We start from the raw sequence: 13,404 nt of genomic DNA, 5'->3' as shown, positions 1-13,404 counted from the left end.
CAGTTGAGGTTCCCAGCGCCCAGAGGGCAAATATACGACCAATAAGCCTTGGACCTCCACCAGCCCACCTGCAATGTGGCTCAAAATGGCCTCCCAACTAGCGCCTTCATCGTCATCCAAAGATGACAAAGTGGAGGGGCTCTTAGGTGGGGGCTTCTTGGCCGGTTGCTTCCCCTTGGAAGTGCCAGACCCCTTTTTGGGTGGAATGTTGGTATATATAATCTATTAATAAGTAATAACTTATTACTGCTTTGAATACTGTTGGGTACTTATTTTGTGAGCTGCCTTGAGGCCACTAGGGGAAAGGCAGGATATACATTATTTCAAATATAATAAGTAAACAAATAAAATCATAGACATTCACTATAATTTTTAGCTACCAGGATCTGAATTAAATTTCACGTTGGATACAGATTATTGGGTATTTCTCTTTCCCTCTCAGTCCCTGTCAGCAAACTTTTTTCCAGTATCTCACATTTTTCCAGTATCTCACAATACTTTGGATGTCTGAAACAAACATGAACATTCCCTAGAATTTCATCAACAGAGGTTTATAGCATTGTGGTACCTTTTCTGAATGAGCAGGAGATACTTCCAAGAAATTCCAGTTTGAGTTTTTTCTAGGAAGAAGTGGGAGGTGAAGGAGGGAGCAGTAGGTTTTTTATTGACATCTTTGTATGTCCTGGGTATGTCTTTGTATTTATATTGTATGTCCTTCCTATTTATATTGTATTGTGTTGTGTTGTAAGAAAGTTTAAATGACTGATATGGGGTCAGTTGTCAGGTTCTTTAGGTAATAGTTATGATTTTTTATTTCTTTTATGATTGTGCATATTTTTGTATATCTACATTGATAAATTTTAATTTATTTTTTTTAAAAAAATACACTCCCTAGAGAAATCAGATTAACAAAATATAGATAATATTCAAGGAATTATAAGTGTTAAGACTGACTATATTAGAATAGTCTACTGTCAAGACTGAAAGAACATGAATTACAGTAACCAGGCCAAAATTTAACAAGAAGGATCATAGCTTTTTCATCAGATTATCATAAAAATGGATATTACAGATATTTAGAAAAGAAAAGATTTACAGTTCTTACAGTATAATTTTATTTATATTTGTTAGCTTAGATCAAGACTACTTTTACTTTTTTATTAGCTCCAGAGGGCTTCTGATTAACTTCAACAGTTTGGAAAAATAGCTACCCAAACCACTATTCACCTTTAAATCCTTGGAGAGGAGGAACAATAGAAAATATACCACAAATATTATCCTATTCTCATCCTTGCATCACAAATAATCACATAAAGATAAAGAAATGAACCACAAATAACATGTCATTCAAAGTATCATGTGTCAAGTTGACCTGGGTCCCAGCTTATATGAAGCATGAAGGTAATGGATATCAAGAAAGAAAGAAAGAAAGAAAGAAAGAAAGAAAGAAAGAAAGAAAGAAAGAAAGAAAGAAAGAAAGAAAGAAAGAAAGAAAGAAAGAAAGAAAGAAAGAAAGAAAGAAAGAAAGAAAGAAAACCTATCTGTAAACCACTTTAAAATTGGAAAACTGATGTACAAACAAACAATTATCTAGGAGATCAATAGTAGAAAAAGAACAGATGTAGTTTTCTTTCCTCATTTTATACTATACCATATTTACCATGCAATCCTATGAAGGGTTACTCCAGTCTAAGACCATTGAAGTCACGTGGAGGTGCCATGCACACAAGCCAGTTGATCTCATGGAGGCGAGGAGTACTCTCATGCACGCTCATACATGTTATTCCAGTTTCAATCCACTGAAATAAACATGAATAACTGCATAGGATTGCCCAATTGGTGTCATACAGAAAAGCAGAAGACAGGGTCCTATCTGCACTATAAAATTAATCATAGTAAATAGGGGGAAACAGAGTAGAGGGACAAAATGGGGGAAAAACATAACAAAGCAGAAAGCATAAAAATGCAAAGGAGAGCAGCGGTATGTGAAATTAACCATGGAGGAGCAGTTGGTGGAAGACAAATAAAGGCTGAAACAGGAAGTGTTTTCCAAATAAAAAGGGCAAAACCAATGCCATTATCTTTTATGGTAAAATGTGAGAGATGTAGGATTGTCTGACAACCAGTGGGAGAAGAAAGGGCAGGGACATGGGGACAGATGTTGGTGATAGCATGAACCTGAAGTGACATCATGCCTCTCTAGGAACCACTGGAAACTCAGTGGTAAAGCCATATCATTTCTGCTGATTCCTAGAAAAGACTGACATAATTTCTGAGTTTTCCCTGTAAATGACATTATGCTATCAGCCTGACAGCCATTTTTAAATTTTTCTCCCAGAAAGCTAGCAACTCTGGTGACAGGAAAAATCACAATGTCAGACTGAGGGAAGCCTAGCTTTAGTATGTGAGAAAGCAACAAATTATGGAAGCAGCAAATCAACAAGGAAAAGAAAGACATGAAGGAATGGAGGTAGTGAATGGCAATAAAATCAATGGAAACTAGGTGATGGACAGGATTATTCTAAAAAGAAGCAGTAAAATATTGAAGATAAGAGCAGGTATAAAGGCAGAGCAAAAGTGTAAAAGAACAAGGAAGATCTGAGATAAAAAGATGAAATACTAACGGTATTGAGGAATCAGTATCAAAGGATATAATCCATCTACCAAGAAACTAGACCTCTGGAGTGGCTAGTTGTTTCTTTAATGTGGGCATCAGCCTGGCAGACTTAGGTAGCCTGGTGAAGGATTAGAAGTCCCAAGTAATCCATTCCCTTTGCCTGCTCACAGTAGGGCCTCAAATAGTCACAAATTGGTAATACTTTATAAGCTGTATCAAGACAATCTCTATACATGATGTGCATTATTTTTACATTTTCTGTAAAAAATAAATGTGTCATTTTTTTAATTCAGATTAGTTTAGCCCATTTAATTGGTAACTGCTGTTGATTAGTTAAGCAGCTGCATCTGTACTAGCAATCACATGATTTTTCTGTACACCATATCTCCTCAATCTAATGCTCAATGGCTTTAATTTAAAGTGATTTTTGACAGAATAGTGCTTTGTTATTGAAGTATGCTTGTGCATTTTAAAAGAGAAGGCAACACATTTCCTGTTTAACCTGCCATGACATAAAATATTGGGAATCATTTAACAGTTCACAGACTACAGTTAATGTGACACTGTTTAGTGTGATGACTTGTTATATTAGCAGCAGGGATAAACATTTTCAGATAAGGTCTACTACTTCTTATTAGGATCATATTTTAACAACTCTCATTGAGGGCATACTTTTAATGAGAACATCCAAAATATTGGATTGCTGTGTATTATTTTTTAACACTCATTGTGAAATTCAGTGAACCCATGCCATTTTTTCAGGTCCATTTTCTCAATACTATTGCATGGGAGAAAAATACTTAAAATATCATAGTCATTAATTAAACGAGAGTACATAAACTAATGCAGTTTATTCTACATGTGCAAATGTTTGAGATTGTCACTCAACTTTCCTGTGATTTTTAATGTGTTATGAACATAGATTAACAGCTCAATTCTATGCACCAAGGCAGTGTCATCACTCATGCGCCGATGTAAATGGAGTGCCATTCCACAACTCCCTACAGACTTTTGCAGGAGAGTCCCAACAGTGCCCAAGCGCGACAAGGTGAGGTGCGGCCACTGCCAAGAGTGCCCACCCATCATTCCCCTGACAACCCTGCTCACACCATCCAATGGTCACACCCCTCCCCTGATATCCAGGTGAGGGGCAAGCAGCAGCGCAGTCAATGGGGAGGCCATGATCTCTGCTGCCGCCAATAGGCCCCCCTTCAGAGAGCAGGCATTCCTGCCAGGGAGGGAAGCAGAGGTGACAGTGAAGGTCCAGATCAAACACCCACCCTCTCGCCTGTCCAACCCCCATTTCCAATGAGGGCCAGGCTGGTAGCTGCAGCTTGGCACGCCTGCAAATCCACACCACCACTGCCACCACAAGAAACAAGTTCCCCCTCCCTGAAAAGTAGGGCCAGATAGTAGGGAACTGATCTCTGTTGCTGGGAGATCAGTTGTAATTCTGGGAGATCTCCAGCTACCACCTGGAGACTGGCAACCCTAAGTAGTTCCCAGGTTCCGGAGAAGCAGGCAGGGAGAGGCAGGGTCTTCAATGAGTGACAGGACTGCCCATTGGGAACCACGTGGGAGGCCAGGAGGCCGTTTGGAAGTGAGGGGAATGAAAAGTGCACACAAACTAGCTGTGGAACCACTTGAACACATCACTGCATTTCTACAATGTGAGAATGAGGGCTGGACTTTGACAGCCATGCCCAATACTGGAGAGATGCCCCCCCAGTGTGGACTGACAGGCCCTCCCCACACCAGATTGGCCATGTCCATCCCTACTTCAGCGAACACATCCCCCACCCCTTGGCTGCAACTTTCCACATGCAGCGACCATCTTCCTGGTTTATCAGATGCCAGCAGCTCAAACTATCAGAGAATGAAAGTCCTCAGTGCCCCCCCCCCGTGCAAACATCCATGGACCACGCTTCAATTGCCCCCCCCCACTGCCTGGAGCTACATTGAAGGGAGGAAGGGGGCAGGGAGGCTGAATGGGGTACCACGATACATTTGTGGGGATGTGTGAGGGGACATGTGTGACAGAGAGTTGAGAGGGCAACTACTGGCAATGTCAATCAGGCATGCAAACACAGAAGTTTGTTGTTTTTCAACACATTTTATCAAACTGGAAAAAGTGTCAATGTCCCTCAGCTGGAAAGGGAGCCAAGGCATTTTGCACAGCCCTCGTTGTGCATTTCCAGGGGTGAGGCTGAGATGGGGACTGCCTTGAGATATTGCTTCCTGGACTGGATCTGAATGACACTCATAGAGGATTATGGGGGGGGGGGGGCTGAAGCAGACATGGTCGTCTCCTGGACAAGTCACAACATGCCTGCAAGGGAAAGACACACATGTGCTGCAAGTAAACCAGCCTGGTCCATGGCCGAGGCACTCCAACATCTAAGAAGATGCACATAGTAGAGAGCAGCGGTGGCAGCCCCACAGGTGCAGCTAGCGACCAGCTGATAAAAGACCCTCTGGCAAGGAAGCACGCTGCCTTGGGGTGATTTTACCTTTAAGGGAGAAGGTCAACAGGTAGTTACAAACACCCAGTCAAGAGTAGTTTTCTGGGCAACTGCTTCTGGGGCAAGCAGGGGCTACCACCACCATCCTCTCCCCCGCCAAGCCTCACCTGAAGAGCCTCATGATCAGGCGAGTTCAGGTGGGGCAGCCAGCACAAATCAGTGAGCTGGATTAGCCGCCACCCCATCTTCTTCTTACCTATAAGTGCTACCTCGCTCCTTACTGAGCTGGAACTTCAGAGTCAGATAACCTGCAAGGAGACTTGAGTAGTTATTGTTAGTTAGTCAGACATTCTGGACTTTGCCTTTCTTCCCTTGAGCGAGTGCAAAGTTTTACCACTAAGTCCCCTCCAGTGCACTCTCCCACCTCATGTACAAAGTCTGCACAGCAAATGGCTGCCGGGCAGAGCCTTCGACCATGTGCTCTCTTACCTGAGGTCATGAGCAGCGCAGCCAGATGTTTTGTAGAGTGTGTGAGCAGGTGAATGGGTGCAGGGCGGAGGGCTCGTCCACCCTGGATGCACACATGGATTGGCCCCCATGGTAGTTCCCATCCTATGCTCCTTCAGGCTGTGGGGGTGGGGCTGGGCACTCGGAGAGGGGGCTGAGTTTTCCCCGGCAATGGGCCTTAATGGGCTACGCTGCCTGTTTCTGTGGCAAAGCTCATTTGCACCACTGTGGGCACCTGGCAGGGCTGGGGCCCTACACTGCTTCTCTGCCTCCATCCACCCGCCAAGCATTTCCACTGGTGGCAGCCCGGCAGCGGTAGCACACCTCATGCCACTGCCAGCGGAAGGGCATTTTCGCCCGCATAGGAGCCATTTACACCCACGTAAGCCTTGGTTCTCTCGATATGCACTCCCCCCCCCCACCTAAGGATTGGGCTGCCCATCTCTGTTTATGAGTTGTAATATAAAGGGTGCCTAAACATGACCTGCTTTTAGTTATGTTTGGCTTCTGTTCAAAAATAAGGTAGAAAATTCATGGACTAACAACATGACCGAAGCTTTGATTCTGATTTTCTAATCACAAGCATCATTTTTATTAATCATGCACACTGGGAAACTACTCCACAAATATTGAGGGGGCTTTCAGTGCTTCATGCCTGGTAGACATATTTTGAGAGTTAGCTTAGTTTTCAAGTTTTAGTTTTAATTCCTTAGAATATTTCTCAGCTTTTTGTTAGGAAACGTGTTTGTGCCTGACTATACTGTTTTTATCCATTTATTTTATTGCTTGTGGTAAGCTACTTTTAAAAAATATTAGTTTTCATTTAAAATAGGGCTTTTACACACGCTTACTAGTCCTGATTTGCTTAGCAGGCAATCACCAAGCACTGAAATTGGTTTCAGTATGGATCTTCCAGATATCTGCCCTCTGTGCATTTTTAAAGTTGTGGACTTGGTTTATTTTGTTCTACACATTTTAAAAAATTAGGATTTTCAAATGAGGGTGTTGTTTCATTTGTGGCATCACTGGTGATGCCACAGCACTCCCTTTTTAGTGTATGCTCATAATGCTGTATCGATATAATGACTGATTTAAAAAAAAAAGACTGAAAACGAACACATGAGGAAGTCTTTGCATGTGGAAGCCTAAAAAAGAAGCAGCTCCACCATCTATATCTAACCGCCCCCCCCCCAGTCAAAACTGGAGAGCCCCACCCAAGCTGACCCAGAGCTAGGAGGTGAAGGCAGGCATAAGTAGGGCAAACCAACATCTGATGGGACAGAGACCAAAGCAGCAGCGGTTATGTGCTTTTGAAACCATGCTACTTTTTCTGGTGTCAGAAGTGCCCTCTTCCCTGGGTTTTTGCCATTTTTAAAAAACAAAATCATCATTTTATTGACCTGCTGTTGTAAAAGTACATGCAGCAGATGATCTGCATTCCTAGCTTTTATTTTTTTTAAGTAAGTTTCTAGCCCTTTCCTTGCAGATATAGAGAAAAAGGTATATCTATGCAATGGAACAGGATTATCTTTTAAAAAAAATAAAAGCTGGGAATTCAGAGAAACCGCTGCATATATTGATACAATGGTAGGTCAAGATAATTACAATTTTTAACAAGATAAAAAACAAAACCAGTAAGGAGGAACGGAATGTGGGAGGTTGGGTTGATGATGATGAATGTCCAATCATTGAAAAGTGGGTTGGAGGTGGGTGGGAATGGGCAGGAAAACAAAACCAAAAGAAATATTATGCACAAGGAAAAAATTTACTCAAAGCCAGCTTCCAGGAAAAGATCGGAGTAAAAGTGGTCTAAAAAAAAATCCCCAAAAAAGGAAGCAAAAATTAAAGGGAAAAAACCCCACCACATTTGTGTATGGAAATCAGGGGATAAATCAAAGAGTTTGGGGCCAGAACCTCCAGAAGAAGAAAAAAGTGCTGAAAATCACATATTTGTGTTGGAGGCCCTTCTGGCCTTGTGACTTTGGGGCTGGTCGATAACAGCAGCAGGTGATCTGTACTGATTGCTTTGAGTTTTATAGGCTGGATTCTGGCTGTGCTGACTTCAGCCTGGTATTTTCTTTGCCTCTCAGTGTTTGGAGACTGCAAGCTATCTGTGACTGTGAGCTATTGTGGAAACTATTATCTGGGGGATCACTGGAAGATTGTTGGAAGGGGAAAAGAAACAAGGAAGAGGAGTGCCTTTTGATCTGGGTTGCTGTGATTCATTTTTGAGTGAACTGAACTAACTTGACCTGTTATTTATTTACTCTGTGGGCCAAGCTACAAGTGACGAATGACACTTGAACGGCAAGTGTATTTCTCCCTGTTCACTTGCCCTCCACTCAATCCACTTGCCATTCAAGTGTCATTCGTCACTTGTAACTTGGCCCTGAGAGTCAAGCTACAAGTGACTTTTTTCATGTGGAGAACACTTGATTGTTCTTGCAGTTTTTCTGGGAAGTGAAGTCCGAGTGTCCTTCCCCTCTCTGTTAGAATCGCTGCCTGAAGAGACAGAGAAAGCCGGCGGCAGCAGCAGCTTTTGCAAATCATTCCTCCAGTCACAATCCTGCCAGACAAAAGGGCTCCCAACTATTGTTTGGGGGCAAGTAGCTGCTACTTTCTCCCTGGGCATCCTGCTCCCAGGGAGCTGCTCTGGAGAAAGCCGCTGCATTGGTGAAGTTCCAGCTGCAGCGACAGTAGAAGAATCTGCTGCTGCTCTAACATGCCCTTCCCCTGTTTCTGAGCTCCTGGAGAAAAACTGGAATGAGGGCATGTTAGAGCAGCAGCAGATTTTTCCGCTGTCGCTGTGACTGCGGTTGCAGCTTCACTGATGCAGCGGCTTTCTCCAGATCAGCTCCTTGGGAGCAGGACACCCAGGGAGAAAGTAGCAGCTGCCCACTCCCAAACAATCGTTGGGAGCCCTCTTGTCCAGCAGAATTATGAATGGAGGAACTATTTGCAAAAGCTGTTGCTGCTGCTGACTTTCTCTGGCTCTTCAGGCAGCGATTCTAACAGAGAGGGGAAAGACACTCGGACTTCACTTCCCAGGAAAACTTCGGAGAACAATCAAGTGTTCTCCATGTGAAAAAAGTCACTTGTAGCTTGGCTCTGAGACTACGTAGTGAACAAATTTTTGTATTAAGGGATATTGTTTTTCAAATCTTACTGCTCTTAAAATATTAATGTTCTTCAGATTTTTAAGGGCAGTATTGTGGCTCAGTGGTAGAGCATCTGCTTGGCATGCAGAAGGTCCCAGGTTCAATCCCTGGCACGTCCATTTAAAAGGATCTGGCAATACGGGATGTGAAAAACCTCTTCCTTTGTCCCTGGAGAGCCGCTGCCAGTCTGAGTACACAAGACTTACCTTAAAAGACCAAAGGTCTGATTCAGTATAAGGAAGCTTCATGCATTCATTTGTGTTCAATGAGTTGTAAAAGAGCTAGAGTTAGCCAAGCTGCGGATAGACTCTTTTCTTTTCTTGTACTCCCCAGTCAGACTTACAAATAGGTTTGCTCCCTTGATGCCTAAAGCAGTCCCCACTGTGTCAGAGTCCATGTCTAATCCAGGGGCAGGGGGTTAATTTGGCTACTCAGTTCATGTGGGGGTTGTATGAATTATGGCAGTTCAAATGTAGAAATTCATAACAGTTGGTGGAACTTTTGTTCCGATAATTCTAAAGGAGAACCCATCCACTTTGCAGCAACTTTTCTCCAACCACATGTTAGTATTTACTCAGATCCTTCTTTTAAGGGGAGTGAGTAGTTGAATCCACCTAAGAAGTTTCTTTTCCCCAGCTATGTTGATTTTATATCTCTTTCAGCAGCTCTAAAATTCCAGCCGGTTAGAGGAGATACGTTTTTTGGTATACTGGAGAAATTGGGGTCGTTCGCCGTGACTCTCTAAGGGTAGAAACCTTACATAGTACCCCTTTTTATGAGAGGGTTTGTTTATACTTCCAGAAGAGATTCAGATATGATATTCCAGACCTTGAAGAATTTTAAGATAACAGTGACATGGGTTTTCAGGAATAGTGACCCTCTTGTTAGGGTCTCAGCAGAGCCAGTTTTGGCTCTCATAGTCAATTCATTTTGAGACCCAGCTGGACCACATAATGTGCTATTTTGGATGAACCAGAAGAAACTGAATTGAGAGTCTGCCCTCAGTAGAGCAGAATGTGTTGGTATACTGGTTGCAGGTTCTAGATTCCATGCTGGTGATTCCATAAATATCACACAATATTTTAGTGATCGTATATCAGTAGTAATCATTATAATTATGTAATAGGAATAATCTTTAATGCAAATTACAAAGAAAGTATATGGCATATTGTCGAAGGCTTTCACGGCCGGAGAACGATGATTGTTGTGGATTTTCCGGGCTGTATAGCTGTGGTCTTGGCATTGTAGTTCCTGACATTTTGCCAGCAGCTGTGACTGGCATCTGCAGAGGTGTAGCACCAAAAGACAGAGATCTCTCAGTGTCACAGTGTGGAGAAGATGTTGGCAGGTAATTTATATCTACTCAGGAAGGTGGGTTTGGGCTGAGTCATCCTGTAAAGGTTTCCCAGGGTGTGGAATGCTCATGGAGGGAGGCTTCACTGTATCCTGAGGAGGTTCTTTTGCATATGGATTGGTGCTTGGTATGCTAATCTTCTCTGCAGGGCTATTGTAGAATGTAGAGTATTTTGTTAGCCTGGCGTTTTTCAGGACTGGAAACCATGCTCTATTCATTCTTAAAGTCTCTTCTTTCCTGTTGAAAAATCAGCAGTGGCTGAACATAGCCTAACTCAAACAGGACACAGTATCCTATTCCAGGACACTAAAATACTGGACAACACTTCCAACTACTTTGTCAGATTGCACAGGGAAGCCATTGAAATTCATGAGCATAAGCACAATTTCAACAGGAAAGAAAAGACTTTAAGAATGAATAGAGCATGGTTTCCAGATGCATCTGACAAAGAGAACTGTGATTCGCAAAAGCTTATGCTACAGTAAAGTTGGTTAGTCTTAAAGGTGCTACTGGACTTATTTCTATTTTGCTTTGGTATAGGAGACTATTGAAACAGCACTGATATGGTGATAAGGAATAACATAAAAAATGTTGACTTCCAAACAGAAGACTTAATAAGATGGACAGAATACTTCCAAGTTGTTTTCATGGACTTAGTTCTACCACTATGGTGATAGCCAATCATGACAGTTCATTTGAATTATTGAATTCCTGGCTTCAATTAAGTAGATAAAGACTGATATAGCTACTGAACAGGGATTTAATAAATGTAAAACATGGGGTGACTCTTCAGTTACTAAAACAAGCTGGACTATTCAGTGAAGTATGGGAAAAAGAGACTGTTCCCAAGGACTGAAAGCAGAACATCATTGTCCAGATGCCAAAAAAGGATGCTCTTACAGATCAGAAGAATTGGAGGGGAGTTTACCTGCTCCCTATAGTGGGGTGTCTTCAGTCCAAAGAAAGACTTCATAGAGAACTATAGGGTAGAAAGCTGGCTTTTGGCCTGGTGTGTCACGTGACAATCCGTCACGCTGAAGACATTTAGGGAAAAATGCATAGAATTGCCATAGTCAGTGTTTAGCAATTTCATTGACTTCTACAAAAGATTTGCCACTCTTTATAGTCTGGTTTTATGTTAGTTAACTACAACTTTTCCCAAAGTTTGATTCCAGTTTAGTATGTTTTTTGCTAAAGAATAAGATCAAAGTTATTCATATCACTGCTCATATTATTTTTATACAATGATTTCAGGTTTACATAAAAATAGGTTGTTTTAAAGTAACAAAAAATGCAATCATAAAAAAACCCACTTCTTGGAAGTTACATTATTTCAAACCTATAAAGAACAAAAAGAACAATGTAACAAATATTACAGAGAAAAAGAGAGAAAACCACACACTAACATAATATAATATATATATGTTATAATATAATATAAAACTAGTAGTATCAGAGATTTAAAAATGCAGTATCTTTAACATATACTGATAATAAAATTGAACCATTCCCTTTCAAAGTTTTCAATGTTTTCATTTTTTTCCCAAAAATAATTTTTAAATAAAGACCCAACTTTCCTCTCAAACCAATATGTATTTTGTATGTCATAATGGCAAAGGAGCTCAAAGAAAATAAAACTTAAAAGTGGTCCTTACCTAACATCCATGTTTGTTTTGTTTTTCCATTTAACACAGAGGTCAGTTCACCACAATTGGAATACATTTCCCTTATCTCTTCAGAGTATAGGGTACTTCCCTATTATATAAAAATTCTAAAATAATTTCCAAGGATCTTGTATAATTAATTGGTTGTCTCATAGGTACAGCAATGCTTACTTGAAAATAAATCCTATTAAAAACCAGAGTGACTTTTTTTTCAAACTGTTGCTTATCGGGATATACAAAGAAGGTGAACAATTACTCATCAGGGGCAGTGTCTCTGTCAGAATCTATATGTTACAATAGATCTGTCTCTAATGCTAAAGAGATAAAAGCAAAGGAGCACAAAACTAAATAAAAAACATAGTCTGTTCTCTGTTCTCCCCCATCACTCTTCCCTAAATGTTAATGTTGCTTGGCAGGGGGGATGATATCTATGTAACAAAATACATTTAATTCTTGCTATTTTCCTTCTCTAAAACCTATTTGTGTGATGCATGCTCCCTTTCTTTGGTTTCCCCACTTCTTTGGGCTGAACTACGGTTAATATTGAATGGGATAATTTATAGCATTATTATTTGGTCAATAAATACATAAATGTAAAACTGTACCTGAACAGTGTGCAACATTCATCACATCCTAATTGCCTTGAGCCAGTTCCCCCCCACCCCACTCCAACACTTTTGTTGTTCCTTAAGCTTGTAAAACTCCATCCCTCTTCACTAGTATGACCAATATTCAAACGCCAAACTTTACTTGCTGCTGGACATCAGGCACATCTTTTAAACTTCCTTTTCATTGTAAGCAGTCGGCCCAGCCTCCACCATCTTTAATAGCCATTTAATATGGCTACCTGTGATATAAAATCACAATGGCAGCTTGGATTGCAGCCAGGGGAATTCCAGCTAACAATTGCTGTGTCCTGCCCGGGAGACCCAAGCATGAGTGGAATGCTGCATGTAAATGCAGAGAGAGTAGCGGTGATTAGTTTTACAGTCTCCCCAGCCCCTAAAGGAATCTGTGCAACAAAGGTCTCGCAGAGTCACCCCCCACTTAACACATTCCTTTAGCTCCTTCTGTGATGAGATCTCCTGTCCATGATTGAGGAGAAAATCAACTAGTATTCATAAGTATTTGTAATTCATTCCTGGGAAGGTACATTCCCCAATTAAATTCATCAACTTAGCTTCAGTGCACTTCATTAACAAACTGCCCCTTTTGTGCAGTTCCAGAAGAGACTTTGCATTCTCTTTCACACACTCCGGCAGCTACCAATCAAGGTAATCAAACCTTTTGTTATTCCCAGGAACGGACTGTTGGAGTCTTTGTTACAACAGCTAGGTGGGCTCTCCTGCCTCAGGGTACATTTTACCCTATAAGAGTAGTGCCCTGGCCCCATTCAAATCATGTACACTTCCAGGACGCCTGTTTCCAAGATACTTCTCCCTTAGGGTCTCTTCCCTAAGACTCTGTCTGTGTACATGCTTATTGAATCCAAGGCACTGTTCCTTTGAGGTTGCCCTAAGCCTCTTGCTCTCCTGGCCAAGAATGCTGGTGTTTGAATCTGCCCTCTTCCCCCGTGGACTGGACTATTCTTCAGGATAGATAGATATACGTTGCCCTCCGTCATTCTATTCCAACTTCTGCC

At 41.6% G+C, this 13,404-nt stretch overlaps 1 non-coding gene across 1 annotated transcript; it reads left to right on the top strand.

Annotated features, from left to right (window-relative positions):
* Positions 1–8,787: 8,787 nt before the first annotated feature.
* Positions 8,788–8,863, top strand: TRNAA-GGC (transfer RNA alanine (anticodon GGC)). The gene has a single exon. It is a non-coding gene; the product is annotated as a tRNA-Ala (tRNA).
* Positions 8,864–13,404: the final 4,541 nt, after the last annotated feature.

This window comes from Eublepharis macularius, chromosome 3 (assembly GCF_028583425.1).
Source record: "Eublepharis macularius isolate TG4126 chromosome 3, MPM_Emac_v1.0, whole genome shotgun sequence".
In the NCBI taxonomy this organism is placed as follows: domain Eukaryota; kingdom Metazoa; phylum Chordata; class Lepidosauria; order Squamata; family Eublepharidae; genus Eublepharis; species Eublepharis macularius.
Note: the sequence above shows the minus strand (reverse complement) of the source record. Positions and strands in the feature narration are given on the sequence as shown.